Source organism: Lepidochelys olivacea, assembly GCF_965140295.1.
Source record: "Lepidochelys olivacea isolate rLepOli2 genome assembly, chromosome: 18".
Taxonomy (NCBI): Eukaryota; Metazoa; Chordata; order Testudines; family Cheloniidae; genus Lepidochelys; species Lepidochelys olivacea.
In genome coordinates this window covers 20,699,546-20,717,501 of record NC_140428.1, presented here as the reverse complement: position 1 = coordinate 20,717,501, position 17,956 = coordinate 20,699,546, and the positions used below count along the sequence as shown (strand labels likewise).

The 17,956-nt window shown below is 43.2% G+C and overlaps 1 protein-coding gene across 4 annotated transcripts in view; it reads right to left on the bottom strand.

Annotated features, from left to right (window-relative positions):
* RERE (arginine-glutamic acid dipeptide repeats) overlaps positions 1-17,956 on the bottom strand; it is a 401,924-nt gene that overhangs the window by 288,095 nt on the left and 95,873 nt on the right. The gene's annotated exons all lie outside the window — the stretch shown is intronic.

Genomic DNA, 17,956 nt, shown 5'->3' with positions numbered 1-17,956 from the left:
TGGCTCCTTCAACGCCATTGCAAGAAATATTCCTCAGCACCTCTGGGGTTTGCAGACCCAGGTAAAACAGATGCTTTTTATTATAGAGTTTAACCATTCAGAGCCCTGAGAACATGGAGGAAAACAGACTTTTACTGTCTGTTGCTCTGGAGAAAGAGTATTTAATTTCCTTTTCCTTAGCCCATGGTCTCTAAGGCCATGGCTACACTACAAAAATACTCAGATTTTACAGAAGTCGATTTTTGGGAACAGATGGTATAAAATCAAGTACATGCGTCCACACTAAGCACATTAATTCAGCGGTGTGCGTCCACAGTACCGTGGCAAGAGTCGACATTCCGAGTGGTGCACTGTGGGTAGCCATCCCACAGTTCCCGCAGTCCCTGCTGCCCACTGGAATTCTGGGCTGAACTCCCAGTGCCTGAAGGGGCCAAAAATTTGCCACAGGTGGTTATGGGTAAATGTCATCAGTCAACCCTCCCTCCCTCCATGAAAGCAACAGCAGACATTTTGCGCCCTTTTCCCTGGATTGCCTGAGCAGATGCCATAGCATGGCAAGCATGGAGCCCGTTCAGCTCACCGCAGCACTTATGACCATTGTAAACACCTCGGTATTATCATCCAGTTTATGCAGAACCAGTACCTGAAAAAAACAGGCAAGGAGGAGACGGCAGTGCGGTGATGAGGACATGAACACAGGATTTCTCTAAAACTGCCGTCTCCAGCAATTTGGAGATCATGGTGTTACTGGGGCAGGCTCATGCCGTGGAACGCCGATTGTGGGCACAGGAAACAAGCAGAGTGGTGGGACCGCATAGTGTTGCAGGTTAGGGATGATTCCCAGTGGCTCCAAAACTTTTGCATGCATAAGTACACTTTCATGGAACTTTGTGACTTGCTTTCCACTGCCCTGAAGTGCAAGAATACCAAGATGAGAGCAGCCCTCACAGTTTACAAGCGAGTGGCAATAGCCCTGGGGAAGCTTGCAATGCCAGACAGCTAACGGTCAGTCGGGAATCAGTTTGGAGTGGGCAAATCTACTGTTGGGGCTGCTGTGATCCAAGTAGCCAACGCAATCACTGAGCTGCTGCTATCAAGAGTAATGACTCTGGGAAATGTGCAGGTCACAGTGAATGGATTTGCTACAATGGGATTCCCTAACTGTGGTGGGGAGATAGATAGAACGCATATCCCTGTCTTGGGACTGGATCACCTTGGCAGCCAGTACATAAACCGCAAGGGGTACTTTTCAATGATGCTGCAAGCACTGGTGGATCACAAGGCACGTTTCACCGACATCAACGTGGGCTGGCCTGGAAAGGTACATGACGCTCACATCTTCAGGAACTCTAGTCTGCTTGAACAGCTGCAAGAAGGAACTTACTTCCCAGACCAGAAAATAACTGTTGGGGATGTTGAAATGCCTATAGTTATCCTTGGGGACCCACCCTACCCCTTAATGCCCTGGCTCATGAAGCCGTACACAGGCACCCTGGACAGGAGTAAGGAGCTGTTCAACTATAGGCTGAGCAATCGCAGAATGGTGGTAGAGTGTGCATTTGGATGTTTAAAGGGTTGCTGGCGCAGTTTACTGACTCGCTCAGACCTCAGCAAAACCAGTATTCCCATTGTTATTGCTGCTTGCTGTGTGCTCCACAATCTCTGTGAGAGTAAGGGGGAGATGTTTATGGTGGGGTGGGAGGTTGAGGCAAATCGCGTGGCCGCTGAATACATGTAGCCAGACACCACGGCGGTTAGAAAAGCATAGCAGGAAGCGCTGCGCATCAGAGAAGCTTTGAAAACCAGTTTCATGACTGGCTAGGGTACTATGTGACACTTCTGTTTGTTTCTCCTTGATGAAAACCTGCTCCCTTGGTTGCCTCTAAATTCCCTGTAAGCCACCCGCCCTCCCCCCTTCGATCACAGCTTGCTTGCAAAGGAAATAAAGTCACTATCATTTAAAAAATATCTATTCTTTATTAACTGATTATAAAAATAGGGAGATAACTCACAAGGTAGCCCAGGTGGGGTGTGGGAGGAGGGAAGGAAAAGGCCACTTTAAAACTTCTTGAATGACAGCCTTCTGTTGCTTGGGCTGTCCACTGGGGTGGAGTGGTTGGGTGCCCAGAGCCTCCCCCTGCGTTCTTGGGAGTCTGGATGAGGAGGCTATGGAACTTGGGGAGGAGGGAGGACGGTTAAACAGGGGCTGCAGCAGCAGTCTGTGATCCTGCTGCCGTTCATGAACCTCCACCAGACGCCAGATCATGTCCGTTTGATCCTGCAGTAGCCCCAGCGTTGCCTCATGCCTCCTCTGATCTTCCTGTCGCCACCTCTCCTCACGTTCATCAGCCACTTTCCTGTACTCTGCTATTGTGTCCCTACACACATTCTGTTGAGCTCTGTCAGTGCCAGACAACTGCATGAGCTCAGAGAACATTTCATCGCGCGTGCATTTTTTTTTGCCACCTTATCTGAGATTGCCTTTGGGACGGAGGAGGGAGGCTTAAAACATTTGCAGCTGCTGGAGAAAAAAAGGGAGTGAAGTATTTAAAAAGATACATTTTACAGAACAATGGCTATACTCTTTCACAATGAACAACACTATTCACATTACACAGCACAAGTGATTTTGGTACAAGGTCGCATTTTGCATCTTATATTGAGTGCCTGCGGCTTTGGTGTTAGAGATCACACAAGCAGTGCCGGGCAACAGAATGCGGCTTGCAGACAGCCATGGAAGCCATAGTCTTTCGGCTTCTGCAACCTTCATAACAACAGCACCCTCCTCTCCCATACCAAGAAAAGCACGTTGAGTTGACCATTTAGTTCTGCGGTTTTCCTGTTAACGTGCAGCAGCAGAAACCAAACTAGGCCCCCCCCATCCAATTCTCTGGGATGATTGCTTTACCCCTCACCCCACCGCGTGGCTGGTATCAGGGAAGATCCCTGCTAGCCAAACGCCAGCAGCTCAATGCTCCCCCTCCCCTCTGCGTGGCTAACTGTGAGGAGGATTTCTTTTCAGCCACAGGCAAACAGCCCAGTAGGAACGGCCACTTCTGAATGTCCCCTTAATTAAATTCCCCTATTTCAACCAGGTTACCATAAACAATATCACTCTCCTGAGTATAACACAGAGATAAAGAACGGATGTTTCTTGAATGCCAGCAAACACCGGGACCATACGCTGCCAGGCTTTGTCATGCAATGATACCAGATTACTTGCTAGTAGCATGGCGTGGTAAAGTGTACTACCATGGAGGATGGAATAAGGCTGCTCTCCCCAGAAACCTTCTGCAAAGGCTTTTAGAGTACCTCCAGGAGAGCTTCATGGAGATGTCCCTGGAGGATTTCCGCTCCCTCCCCAGACACATTAACAGACTTTTCCAGTAGCTGTACTGGCGACAAATGCATCCCAAGTCCTTAGGGCTACTTAATCATTAAAAAACGCTTGCTTTTATAACATATATTATATTTTAAAAGGTACACTCACCAGAGGCCCCTTCACCGGCTTCGTTGGGTTGGGAGGGTATTTCAGTCAGGGTAATAAAAAGATCCTGGCTGTCAGGGAGAACGGTGTGCTGTGTGTTCTCCTCAAGCTCGTCCTCCTCCTCCTCCTCATCTTCCCCATCCGCAAAATCCTCAGGCATGGCGGAGAGTACCCCATCATCAGAGTCCACGGACAGGGGTGGGGTAGTGGTGGCGGCCCCCTACTAGAATTGCATGCAGCTCAGCGTAGAAGTGGCATATCTGGGGCTCTGTCCCGGAGCATCCGTCTGATTCTTTGGTTTTCTGGTACGCTTGTCTGAGCTCCTTAAGTTTCACGTGGCACTGTGTTGCGTCCCTGCTGTAGCCTCTGTCCCTCATGGCCTCGGAGATTTTTTGAAATGTTTTGGCATTTTGTCTTTTGGAAGGTAGTTCTGATAGCACGGATTCCTCTCCCCATACAGCGATCAGATCCAGTACCTCCCGTTCGGTCCACGCTGGAGCTCTTTTGCAATTCTGGGATTGCATGGTCACCTGTGCTGATGAGCTCTGCGTGGTCACCTCTGCTGATGAGCTCGCCACGCTGGCCAAACAGGAAATGAAATTCAAGCGTTCCCAGTGCTTTTCCTCTGTACCTGGCTAGTGCATCTGAGTTGAAAGTGCTGTCCAGAGCGGTCACAATGGTGCACTGTTGGATAGCTCCCGGAGGCCAATACCTTCGAATTGCGTCCACCCTAACCCTAATTCGAAACGGCGATGTCGATTTCAGCACTAATCCCCTCGTTGGGGAGGAGTACATAAATCGTTTTTAAGAGCCGTTTATGTCGAAAAAATGGCTTCATTGTGTGGACGGGTGCAGGGTTAATTCGATTTTACACTGCTAAATCCGACAAACTCGTAGCGTAGACCCACATGTTTAATGAAATCTATTTGTTTTCCTGAAGAGATAAGCATCCGCCTGTGACTCTCCAAACTAGAAAAGAATCAACTAAGACCATATAGACACTACAGCAGTACAACTTTATCGCTGTAGACATTTCCTACATCAACGGAAGGGATTTTTCCATCAATGTAATTAAATCCATCTCTTCGAGAAGCAGTAGCTAGCTCAATAGAATTTTTCCATTCATCTAGCCACATCTACACTTGGAGTTAGGTTGACCTAACCAAGACACTCAGGGTGTGAAATTTTTCATACTCCTGAGCAACATAGCTAGGTCAACCTAATTTCTGAGTGTAGACCAGGCCTAAGGAGTTTGGAGGTTTGAAACCAGGCTGGAGCTGCAGTCCTTGTCTATCACAGTGTGGCTAGCCTTAGCCCCATCTATCATTTATCAGCTGAGGCTTGTGATGCTAAGCATTAGGTGATCACTTGAAGATCATCTGGCCCTCTTAAAAGCCAGGAAATAGATCAGCTGAGTAAGAGTAGCAGAGAGTAGGTATGCTCGCACAGGACCCTCCTGATCAGGGGAAAGAACCAGTTCATGTGTGACTTCCAGATAGAAGGCTTATGGAATGTAATCTTGTAGAGTAGATAGGCAGAAAACCCAGGGTCAGAGGGAACGAACATGATTGAAATGCTGAAGTTGTTAAAAAACAGTTTTAGTCTGAAGAAATGAAATTGAAGTGCCAAAGAAAGGCACTGGAATCCTGTGGCTGGAGAGTATATTTCAGTGCACAGGCTGGCAAGATAGGCTGTATGCAGTGCTGAAGTTGCCTTTAATATGATTGCTACACCTGTGTCTCACTCTTAAGACATCAGACGGATCAGTGCATCCCAAGCTGTTGATCAAAGCTGAAGACTTTAGCATCCTAATAAGCAATAGCTCAATACCTGGGGGTAAGAGACTCTGCCAGCCACAGGACTGCAGAGAAGACCTCACATCCCAGGGTTAGGCAGTTTAAGCAATCTAATTAAGAAAACCACAACAGACTCTGAAATGGTGCAACATCATGGAATTCTAGAATTTGTAGATAAAAAAATACGGTTACAAAAACCAGGATTGTAAATAATGATCTGGCTCACCCAGCATGCAGAGCTGGATAAAAAGACAAGATACAATCCCACCCGTTTCACTGCTTTGATCTTAAGTTTTTCCTGAAATCATTGCTATTGAGTAAGGGACTGCATCGCCAATAGGGCACATCCCTGTGGACATAGATGGGAAGACGGAATACAAGGCTACCTGCTATCTTTAAGTGTTTTTTTTTAAAAGCAAGTACGTATACGTTCCATTCCAATGTGAAACAAGATTTACTCCTCAGTTCCCCTGAGATGGTCAGCTGGGAAAAAAAATTACACTTCACATGGAAGACTGATTTTATTTTTAAGAAACACTTGTTATTGAAGTGAGGCTCTGATTAACAGAGAATCCATCAATAGATTTTCTATCTTAAATGCTGTTCTGAAGGTGAATATGGGCCAGTAGTAAGTACTGTGTGGGTAATGGTTTAGCAACAGTAAATTAGAAGTAAATTAGAAATCAATTAGTAATGATTCTGTACTAATTTGTATAAACATAATATTTAAATATACTGTAAATGCTGGAAGGAGAAAATTAGTTAACACATTATTTCTATAATATACCTACACTACTCATCAATATATTACAATATATTCTACAACAGAACCATTCTTTTTGGAATTATAGAACACCCAGGAAGACTCAAAATGTGGAGAAATGTATGAACAATTTAAAATACTGAGCTATTGATCAAACTATTTAAAAAAACAAACAAACAAACAGCCATGTCAATCAGCAGTTCAAGGACATCTCCTAGCACATCATCAGCTTGGCCTGTCCCACAGAGCAAGAACACAAGGCGTCATACAGTAGTTAATATGGTCAGCTTTCAGTTTGTAGTCTATGAGAGGTGTAGTGCCCAATACAACTCAACTCCCCCTTACTCATGATTAGGCCCAATAAGTAGTGCTGTTAGTGACATTGTGGCTGTGGGGGTGTCACTTATGTATGTAAGGATGCCAATGGGACCACCCTAAGACTGCTCCTGACAGCAAATTTGCCAAATGAGGTGGAAGAACATCTCTTATAAGTCTCCCACATAAGAAGAGTCTTGCCACTCTGTCATGCAATAGAGCCCTAAACCATCTCTCTCGCCAGCAGAAGCAGGTTCAATAAAAGATCATACCTCACCTACCTTCTCTCTGGATAAAACATATCATTTAAAGCAATTGGGCAACAGAACTCCCCTTTTTGTTTCAATGTGTCTCCCCAAGAACAAAATGCCTTCCATACCAGTGGTCTTCCCTTGCTGGCATTTTGAGCCTACAAAACACTCGCACTTGTAGAAATCTTCAATAACTGCCTAGGACAGAGTTATCCATGGCTTATGTGAGCTCTCTCTGAGTGCGTACAATTAAAGCCATGTTTGCTCACTTCAAACTACTCCCTGCTAATCATCCCCCAAATGGCTTTGGGTAGACGCTGGTCTGTAAGAAGGGAATACAGGAACTCTGACTCCATCAGCAACTCTCCTACACAAAACAGAATCTTCACTCAGGGAGGAAAGATTGAGGTTCTCTCAACACAACGTCCTTATTTCTTCCATTATTTCTAAAATTTACCCAATTTGACCTGAGAAAAAGGGAGTAGATCTCATTTTTCTGAACTATGACTTTTAACAAATATGCACATATCTGCCAGAGTTTTTTCAATCACAAACTGTATTATTCTATACATCAGCATTCTCCCATTGCAAATTCCACCTTCACACTGATCTGCTCTGACTTGGGATATTATGCCATCACTCTGAAATCCAGGTCGAGGGTCTGTTTGACAGATGGGCTACGTGCAATGACAGTTTGGATAAGATCCTAAGTCCATCTCTTTTCAATGCAATTCTCATGTTAGGAGACTGAAATGAGGGGGGAGAAGAGGTGGTTTATTTGACAAACAAAATCTCAATTTCCATAAAACTGATAAATTATCTCTGTATTTATTACACACAATGAGACTGTTCTGTATTTTTGCAGAGTCTAAGCTTTTACAAGCACGTTTGCAATCATTTATTCCTCAAGGATGTCTGAAATATCTTCAAATATTCTCCAAGAATTCAGCCAGTTTTATCTGCCACTTGTGGCTATTATCAAGGACTGCTTACAGGAGGAGTATAAAGGGAGGAGAAGACATTTCCTTGTTCTATATCTTGTTAGTTTCTCTCTACACTTTGCACCAGACAGAATGCCACATGCAGAGCCACAGACACGCACAGATGCAACTGGGATCAATTGTAAGCACTGTGACAAAAGCAACATAATCAGGGTTTGCACAATTTACCAGATGTCAATTAGCCACAGAGGTAGATATGGAAGATGAGAAAGAGTACTTGTGGCACCTTAGAGACTAACCAATTTATTTGAGCATAAGCTTTCCTTTTCTTTTTGAGAATACAGACTAACACGGCTGTTATTCTGAAACCTATGGAAGATGAGAGTGGGGGACTCCAAGCAGCAAGGTCCAGGGATGGTACTGGATGAGAAGCCCAGTCTCCAATTGCTGGGGAGGTTATTAGGATTTTCACAACAATGCTGTCCCTAGATTCTGTCTGGAAGCTCCTATCCTCTCTAGCTGCTAGAAGCCAGGAGTTTTCTGTCACTTTTCCCTGTTCCAGAGGCCTCCTGGCTGCAGTGAAATGGAAGGCTCTTCACTATCCTACCTCTTTTCCAGAATATCCTGGAGGCTGCAACTGTGGAAGTGAAGCAGGGATGGAGAAGGGAAAAGTTCTCCATTACTGTACTCTCCCCTTCCTATGCCTAAGTTTCACTCAGTCTCTCAATTCCAGCACCTGTCAAGCAACAGCAGCTTTAAATCAATATGGCCCTTGAATGTTGATCTGTTCCCCACAGGGTTTCTTAATAGGAATGAGGAAACTGTCTAGACTTGTTAATTTCAGTCTGCTACTATTTGGCAAAGCTTTGAGAAACTGCAGAGGCACTGAAGTGGTCTGCAGGCTCATGAAGACCACACTGTACTGGTTTATATAAGGAAGGTCATCTTCACAACCATAATTGCTAGAAACTTTGTTATGCAAAAACTTAATTTCCATATAAAGCAATGATTAAGCCCACACACTTGCACACGAAAAAGCTTCCTATTTGACACTGACAAGTAGGTTTGGTTTCTCCAAACATATGGTTATTAATCCAAGAGTTTGCATTTTTAGTGCTTTAACATCTCTAAAGCACTGACGTAAGCCTTAACATCTTGTAAGGTATGTAAAGTATTATCCCCATTTTGCACATGGAGAAGCCAGGGTACAGACTAGGTAAATGATTTGTTCAAAGCCACACAGCAAGTGGCAGAGCTGGGATTAGAATACAGGAACTCTGGGCTCCCAGCCCCAGTTCACTAGACCATGCTGCTTCTACCCACATTCTGATTTAAAAGGTGCTTTGACGGTCTCTATAATCATCATACAGAAATATGTGGTGATCTAAGGACTATGAAGTGAAGCCAAATATCACTTCCTTTTTACATAATCCTTCAGATTTATGTGAATGATTAAAACTGTTTAGGTCAGGTTAATAAAAACAATTTAAATCCCAGAACAATATTAAAAAAAACAAAAAGCCTTTTAAACTCTTTATACAATGCACACTGTTCCCCTCCCTTTGAAACATCATTCATGGGAGAATAGCACCGAGTGATCTACAAAGGGCTGGTGGTTGTTACAAGGACAATTATCAAGGGGATTTAATGTCCTTTGAAGCCAAGAAAGAGCATCGCCACTTCAAATGTCATAACTTTCCTCTTTATAAGGCCGTCAAAGAACGATTCATCAGGAACACAGGGAAACTGGGGTACATCGGCCAGGAATACATCATTCCCTTGCAAACAGCCAGTTACACCAGCATTGGTTGTGGAGGATAAGGGGCCTCCTGAACTGCAAGTGTGGATCCTGCAATGCAACTGTTGCATGGAAATGAGACTAGGATGGAGAACTTAGAATGGTGGTGTAAAGTCCACACCCCAAGATCAGGCCAGAGACAGGCCCCAAATCCTTGCCTCTCAGGACTGTGAAACCACCTTCTAGTGCTCAATCACCAAGTACGATGGAAAGTTTATAGTTTTATACGCACATTTTTGGTCAAACATTTTGTAGAGTATTGATATAGACAAAATATAAAAGTTTCCACTGTCTCATCCACTCAGGCCAGTGGAGAAAGCAGCAACCAAATAAAAGAACAGATGGCAAACCTGTGTTACATAGCTGCAACTAACAAGTAGATGGGCTACCTTTGCTACCAGAGAAAATGAGAGAATATTTCCTCAAAGTCAGAGTCATGTAAGTCTTTTAGAATTAACCCCATTTAAAACGTTTCATATTCCAGTTACATAAAGCTGCTAAAAATAAAGGTGGAAGAAATAAATAAAGTAAAAGGTATATAGTGTGTTTATTTTAATGGCAGGATATCATTTATACATGTACTACCAAATCTTGGAAGGATTTTACATGCTATCAACAAAGTCATTAGGACATCACAGATCAATGTTTGTCCGCAAAATTATTTATAGCAATCAGAGATGATTTTTACTTAATAGCCACAAAGTCTATTTAAGTCTATTTACTAGTCTATTTAAGTCTATTTACTAGCACAGGGACAGTAACTATCATAAAGGAAACCACAACTAATACTCCTCCCTCCTACTCCTTTAAAAAGGCTAGACAGTTGGTTCTTTGGTTTGGCTTATCTAATTTCTACAGCAAATATTGGACTTTGGCACACCTAACGCTGTGGCAAAGCTACAAATATTTGTCTAACTTAATCATTCACACTATATTTAGGGTGTGTGTGTCCGTGTCCCATTCCCCATTTTCCCCAGTAAATAGGACTTCAGCTGCATGTTAAAACGTGCGATAAAACCAAGATGGTTATGATGCAAGGGTGTTAGCTGGAAGTACTTGCATGCAGAGAGCAAATCTGAGTAGCTGAACATTTTCAGCCCCCACTACGCCTCCCCACTATACCAGAAAGCTATACCTTAAAAAAAAATTCAAATAAATCATGCAAACTAAAATTAGATTGAGTTATTTTGGAAAACCCCAGCGCAAGCTGCAAACATCTGAAAGACAGAGCCCAATTCTGCAACCCCAGTCACAGAAACAGTCCCATTAAAGTAAATGGACTACTGGCATCAAGATTACTCAAAGTGAGGAAGAGCTGCAGAGGTAGGCCTCTGTGATCCATTCACTGAACAATGTTTTCCACTCAAGCAGTGCTATAATTAAAATAAGAGATCCTGTCTGAAAAAAAGCAGGTTCTGGGGGATGAAGAGAAACATCTACAAGATTTTAACTAGATTTTTTTTAACCAAATCTTCAATAAAAATCCAGAATATTAAGAAGAAAAAGAAAAAGATATGTCAGCTCCCAAATTCTCTCATGTGAGAAAAACATTGATCTAAAATTGCTTTTAGATAAGCAATAGATCTAAAAAAAGATTTTCTTCTTGTTGTCCACTGATTTAAATACATTCGCACACAGATCAACCCTAATGAGATTTATGCCCAGAGAAGCGCTCTTTAATTTTAGACGTTGGTCTCATTTTCTCTGAGTAGTGGCCTATTTTGGTTAATGACCGAGTAGACGACAGAATTTTTTCTGCTACAAAGCCCTCTCTTCCTCAGTACAGTAGCACTGTTGTAATCATGAGATTAAGTCTGCTTATTCATGTGTGAAATGGAGACTTGCTCCTCCCCTTATACTGTAGGCTGCCTACAGCAAACTGGGCCTGCATATTCTTCATAATATCGTAATGCCGAACAACAGTAATATTTCTCACTGCCTTTTATTGAGTTTACAAAATATGGTACCATAAATATTTGCATTTAACGTAACAAAACCTTACTATCAAAAGCAGAACCTTTGATCTTTGCTTTTAAGGTACATAATCAATTTCCGCTATGACGCAATATAAAAGTGTGATTCAAATGGCAAATTTATACAAGGTTTCTTTTTGTAAAAAAAAAAAAAAAAAAGGGCAAATTATCAGGAGCCCAATATTCATGGTTCAAACGTAAATTCTTCCTGCAGCCAACCTACACAACAGTATACTCCATTTCTATATAACCTAATATCCAAGGATTGAAAAAAGTTTTGCAAGCATCCACTTATCAAGACTCCACACCCCTGTGAGGCAGAAAAGTATTGTGCACAGCTTATTGAAAACTACAGCACAATGGATGTGCCTAGATCCTATGTCGTGTTATTTGTAACTAGTTTATTGTACACGCACCTAAAGTACAATATACAGTAGGGTGAAGAGTGAGGTATAAGAACTTATATGGAATAGAAAGTAAAGCTGGGGTGCATTTTAGAAATCCTTAACAAAACAGATTTGATTTGCCCAAGATGTCAGTCTATGGCAGACCTGGAGTAATGCATACTCCCCTCTCCCATTCTTAAGTCTTTGCCAAAAGACCCCACTTCCTCCTGCTCCAGACCTTATTAACAAAACCTTTCACAAGACCATTGACAAGAATCTACAGGCGTATCAGAGCAGGTAGACCACTATTCAGTGTCCCTTATTTCCTAGTTTCATGCCCTTTGCAGCACTGATTAAAAGCATTCCATATTTATATAGTGTTGACTCTCTCGGTAAGGATGTTATCTTGTATAATAAAACATAATAAAATTAACAGTAATTAGGAACAGTTAGAAGCAGAAAATATTGTCTCAACACAGCTTTGCATACCAGCATAAATACAGCATTCAGGATCATGACTGGTAGTGAAGTCCATAAGGGAACATATCTAAAAATGCTCTCATTCTCATTGCAAAGAACTTCCTGGGGCACAGCAAACCTCAGAGCTCATGTCCACTAACTCGGGCTTGCACAACAGAACTAAAAATATAAGTGTAGATGTTTCTGCTTGGGCTCCGAGACCTACCTCCAGAGCTGGGTTTCAGAACTCCAACCCAAGCAAGATCTACACTGCTATTTTCAGCCCCACAGCACAAGCCCGTGTCAGATGACCCAAACTCAGACTCACTGCCCCAGGGTTTTGGTTTGGTTTTTTGCAGTATAGATGCATACTTAGTCTCAATATTGTAAAACAAAATTTACCCACAAAAAATACACACCTCAGCAATGCCCATCCCAACAAACAATTAAGAACACGGACAAAAGATCAAAGCAGATAGGCTGAGTCAAATCCATTGTGCCCAAAACTGTCTTAAGTAGTATCCTAACACATACATGATCATCATATGTGAACAATGAGCAAAAAGGCTTGTTTGTTTACCTTCAGTATGACACCACGTTCTGCATAGTCTGTCTCAATGTTGCCACTCACCAAGGAGGAAACTGAAAAGTCTGTTACAAATATCAGCAAAATCTGCATGCAACATAAAACACAGTGCCACTGAAACCGTCACTGCTGTAGGAGGTGGTGACAAACTAGCTGCAAAGCACTCTGCACAACAGGATGCATGTGTAAGGATGGGAGAGCAGAATTTGCTGTGAGTAGCAGGCACATCTATTCTAACAGAAAGTGCAATAGAAATGTATTTGAATATCTGCCCAGAACAAAGGATCTCAGCTTTTCAGATGTCTATACACACACACAGTAATCCATATGGAATACTACTTCAGAAAGAGAAAGGGCTAAGTGAATTTGGTATTTGAGCAATTCCAGAGTGTTTCAAAGTCTGAAGTTTGATCTACCACTAAACCCCTCTCCCTGGGTTAACAGGAATGTGTTATGAAACTACAAATTTCATTAGACTAAAATATTTATGATTCCATCATTGCTTTTATTTTTTTTTAAGTAGTCTAGTTCCTTTATTCTGTAGTTTTCCCTGGCAGAAAATACTACTATGAAGTATTGTGTCCCCACTTTTCTGTATTTATTTTACCAAATAGTGCAGCATTTTGCCAGGAAGTTGGCTGAACAGTTTATTTCACCCTGAAAAACTATGCAAGGAACCACAAAAGAGGCCTTAATCAACCACTGCCATTTCTCTAAAATTTTCCAACCACTGCAGCTCCACCGGTGACACCAACAGGGGAGTGCCTGTGTAAACAGAGGGCTCATTTGGTATAAACCTGCTCTGAATGAAGTTAGGCAATCCAGAGCTTGAAGTGCAGGAAGATGGTTGGAGCCGTTTTCACTAGCAATTCCACCACTGCAACAAGTGGAGTGAGAAATAGTGGGAAATTTTTGGAAAAAAATCCTAACACAGACACCCCCCTAGGTACTTTATCAAGAGCACATTAAATGGCTAAATGAGCTTGTGCTTTTTACCTGTTTCTATGTTAAGCATGAACACCAGTGTGCTGGACTTCTCTATAGCAAGGGTAGTCAATAGTGGGCCAAATCCAGACCATCAGATGCTTTTGAACGGACCAGGAAATCTTTTTGGTTATCATTATTATTGTTATTGCAGTGTGAAAAATGTTTCTCTGGAGTCTGGACCTTGGCTATACCTTGACCAAGAAATATAGACCTTGACAAAAAATAATTGACTACCCCTACTCTATGGCATGCAACATAATTTCTCACCCAGCGGTTCTCCAGAATGCATTTCCCTACCTTGCATCTCAGTCACTTGTCTGGCAGTTGCTAGACAATTTGCATAATATAGGTGTGAAATTTCCAGGACAAGGAGGAAAAAAACAGCTTTGTGCAGAAACACCACTGGCAACACTTTTACCAGAAGCAGTTTAAGTCGCTGGTTAAGAGATGATATACCTCTGAAAATATAGTCCTTCAGTAAAACACATTCAAGGCCATGTCTACATTACCAGTGGTGGTTCATGCAAGTTACGTTGGCGTACGGCTCCCAAAGTCTGTGCATCATTTGGGCACATGCACGCATGGTTCCTTGCACTGGTGCTGCATGTACTCACCAGCAGCGTTTGAGAGCATGTAAAGTGCGGCACACCATAGGTATCACAGAATATCAGGGTTGGAAGGGACCTCAGGAGGTCATCTAGTCCAACCCCCTGAAAGGTATCCCAGTGTGCTGCACGCCACCATCTAATGCAGTGCCTTTTGGGAAACACTTGCAATGCATTGTGGGATAGAAATGACTGATCCAGGGATCTCTGGGAGCTAAGAGTCAAATTCCCAGCATGTAATTTCTCCATCCCATAATGTCATCCATATCCCATAATTTTGTGCCTTTTTTAAAAAAATCCCACAAACCCACGTGGCAATTTTGAGTCTCTCTCTCACAGAAGCATAGAGTCCACAGAGCTCTGCATTATTCTCATAAATATTACAAACATAGGATGCATGATTCTCCTGTATTCGCAGACCCGCAGGAAATACTGTAACAACGGGGGACATGGTTATTTCTTCAAGGACAGTTTGCTGAGGAACATCAAAATAATTCAAGACTGTTGGCGACATTCACGGAACAGCTACAGATGCATCAAGCACCACTTCTGGGCTCAAGAAACAGGCGTTGACCGGTAGGACCACATGGTGATGCAGGTCTGGGACAACGAGCAGTGCATGCAGATCTTTTGGATGGCCACATTCCTAGATGTATGTGCCAAGCTCACCGCAGCTCTCCGGCATAGGGACACCAGTATGAGAGTTGTTTTGACTGTGGAGAAGCAAGTGGCGATCACACACTGGAAATCTGCAATGCTATATTGCTACTGGTAAGCAGGAAACCACTTTGGAGTTGGAAAATCCACACTGGCAGCCATTGTCATGACAGCATTAGGGCCATTAATCTTGTGCTACACAGGACTGTGAGCCTTGGCAATGTTCAGGAAATAATGGATGGATCTGCAGCAAAAGGATTCCCAAACTGCAGTGAGGCAACAGACAACATGCATATAGAATCACAGTAATATAGGGCTGGAAGGGATCTTGAGATGTCACTAAGTCCCTACACAGTAGCCGGACCAATTAAACCTAGACCATCCCTGACAGGTGTTTGTCTAAACTGTTTTTAAAAACTTTCAATGATGGGAACCCTGCAACCTCCCTTGGAAGCCTATTTCAGGTTTAACTACCTCTGGAACATTCTTCCTAATATCTAATCTAAATCTCCCTTGCTGCAGATTAAACCCATTACTTCTTTACATGCCTTCTGTGGACATGAACAATTGACCAGTGTTCTCTTTGTAACAGACCTTAACATATTTGAAGACTTATCAGCTCCCCACTCAGTCTTCCTTTCTCAAGACTTCAGTCAATATGTGATCCACTATAACCCCCCGATCCTTTTCAGGAGCAACTACCACCTAGCCAATTGTTCTCCATTTTGTAGTTATACAGTTGATTTTTCCTTCCTAAGTGAAGTACTTTGCACTTGTCTTTATTCAACTTCATACTGATTTCAGATCAACTCTCCAATTTATCAAGGTCATTTTGGCACAAGTGCACCTTGTCACACAGAGTACATCGACAGAAAAGGCTACTTTCCTATGGTTATGCAAGCACTGGTGGATTACCAGGGACACTTCACCAACATCAATGTGGGCTGGTCAGGGAACATCCACGAGTCTCACATCTTTAAGAACGTGGGACTGTTCAGGAAGCTGCAAACAGGGACATTCTTCCCCGATGAGTGGATGACCACTAACAATATTGAAACGCCAGTACTGACTCTGTGGGACCCAGCCTATTCTCTGCTCCCCTGGCTCACGAAGCCGTACATCGGCCACCTCAGAAGCAAAAAGGAGGGATTCAACTACCAGCTCAGCAGGTGCAAAATGACTGTTGAATGTGCTTTTGATATACTGAAGAACACTGGTGCTGTTTACTTACTAGATTGGATCTCAGTGAAAAAAATATCCTAAGGGTTATAACCATGTTGTGTCCTGCATATCATCTGTGAGGCAAGGGGGGAAAAGCGGACGCTAGGGTGGAAGCAGAGCAGCTGTCTGCTGAGTTTGAACAGCCAGACCCAAGGGCTATTACAAGAGCCCTGCATGGAGCTATGCGGTTGAGAGAGGCATCAGAAGAGCACTTTAATTGTCAGTCACAGTCATGTTCTGTGCTGGAGCCTTCTCTGGGCCTGGAGCTTTGAGTGATGTTAAGAACTTTGTAGTGTCTGCTGTACATTTGTAAATGTGAATCTTTTCCTTCTGAAGTTATGAATTATGTGGTGCTTGGATTACATTTAAAAGTACTGTTTGCTTTGACTCCCACTATGTATTCTGCAATATTTGCTGTGAACTAATAAAGATAATTTGATTTTCCAAAAATAGAACTTTATTGAGCAGGAAAAAGTATCATGCGAAGAACCACAGGCAATGTTACACACATTTTTAATATAACAGGGGAAAACTTAAAGGAAGTAAACCATTTACGTCCATTTGAATAAACAAATGTCATCTGTTGTGGCTATACATACACTGACCTGTGAGAACCATGGTTGGTGTATGTGAAGCTGTGGTCTTCCTTGCTGCCCCTCTTCCCCAAGCGTGGAGTGATAGGGGTAATGATATGCCCCAGGATGCCACGTGGTATGTTGGGGGTGCAGGGAGTGGTAACCATGAATTCTCCAAGTACTAGAAAAGGTGGTGAGTGCAAGAATTCTGTATATGTAGGTCAGTCAGGCTCTGCAGCCTTTGGGTTCATCCTGGTACATTTCACACTCCTTGTCTTACTGGGATTCCGGGGACCTTTTTCCCTGTCCTCTGTCTTTCTCCACACTGTTGGCCATATTGGCCCTCCAAGCCCTTTGTTCAAGATCCAATGCAGCACTGTCTTGCAGGATCTCACAGATTGTGTCCTCACTCATCCTCTTTTTTCTCCTCCTCAGCAGAGTCTGGCATGCTGCGAGCGTGGAGGGGGCACCCCTCTCGGCTGGGGCACCAGAAGCTGCTGATAAAAACAGACAGATAGATGTACCATTAGATTTACAGTCACAACAGAAAGGAAAAAAGTTTCAAAAATTCCCTCCCCTTATTCCAGTCAATACTTTTTAAAAGAAATGCTTATATGCACATTGCCTTTGGAGCACTTCAGCACAACATCGCTCTCCAGCCCCAGCCATGGTAAGTATGAGCTGCCGGGAGGAGGCGGGGAAATGGAAGCTGTTGCATGAAGCTATAAAATTTCTCTCTGCATGTCATGGGTAGGGACATCAGGTAATGGCACTGAACACTGGCACTGTTTTCCATAGGCAGAGGTGATTTTAGCGGATATCTCACTCCTGAGGGTCACAAAGGCACAGAGAACACAACTGCTATGGGCACACCGAGGCTGCCTGGCCCCAGAGGCCACGAGCCTATCTACTGCAGTAGTGCTAGCCCAACTCTTCGCAGAATGGAACGGGAAAACCTCCTGCCATGGGGGGAAAAAAATCAGGCTGTCCTCCCTAGAAACCTTTGAGAAAGGACTGCAAAGCATTGCGAGTACAGTGTCACTGAGATCTCTCAGGAGGGTGCAAGGGAAATCCCAATGCACATCATCATCGTGTTCTGTGGGCCCCCGCCTCCCAACTAAACCAACAGGCAATGAGAAGCAGATGCCAACTCTGC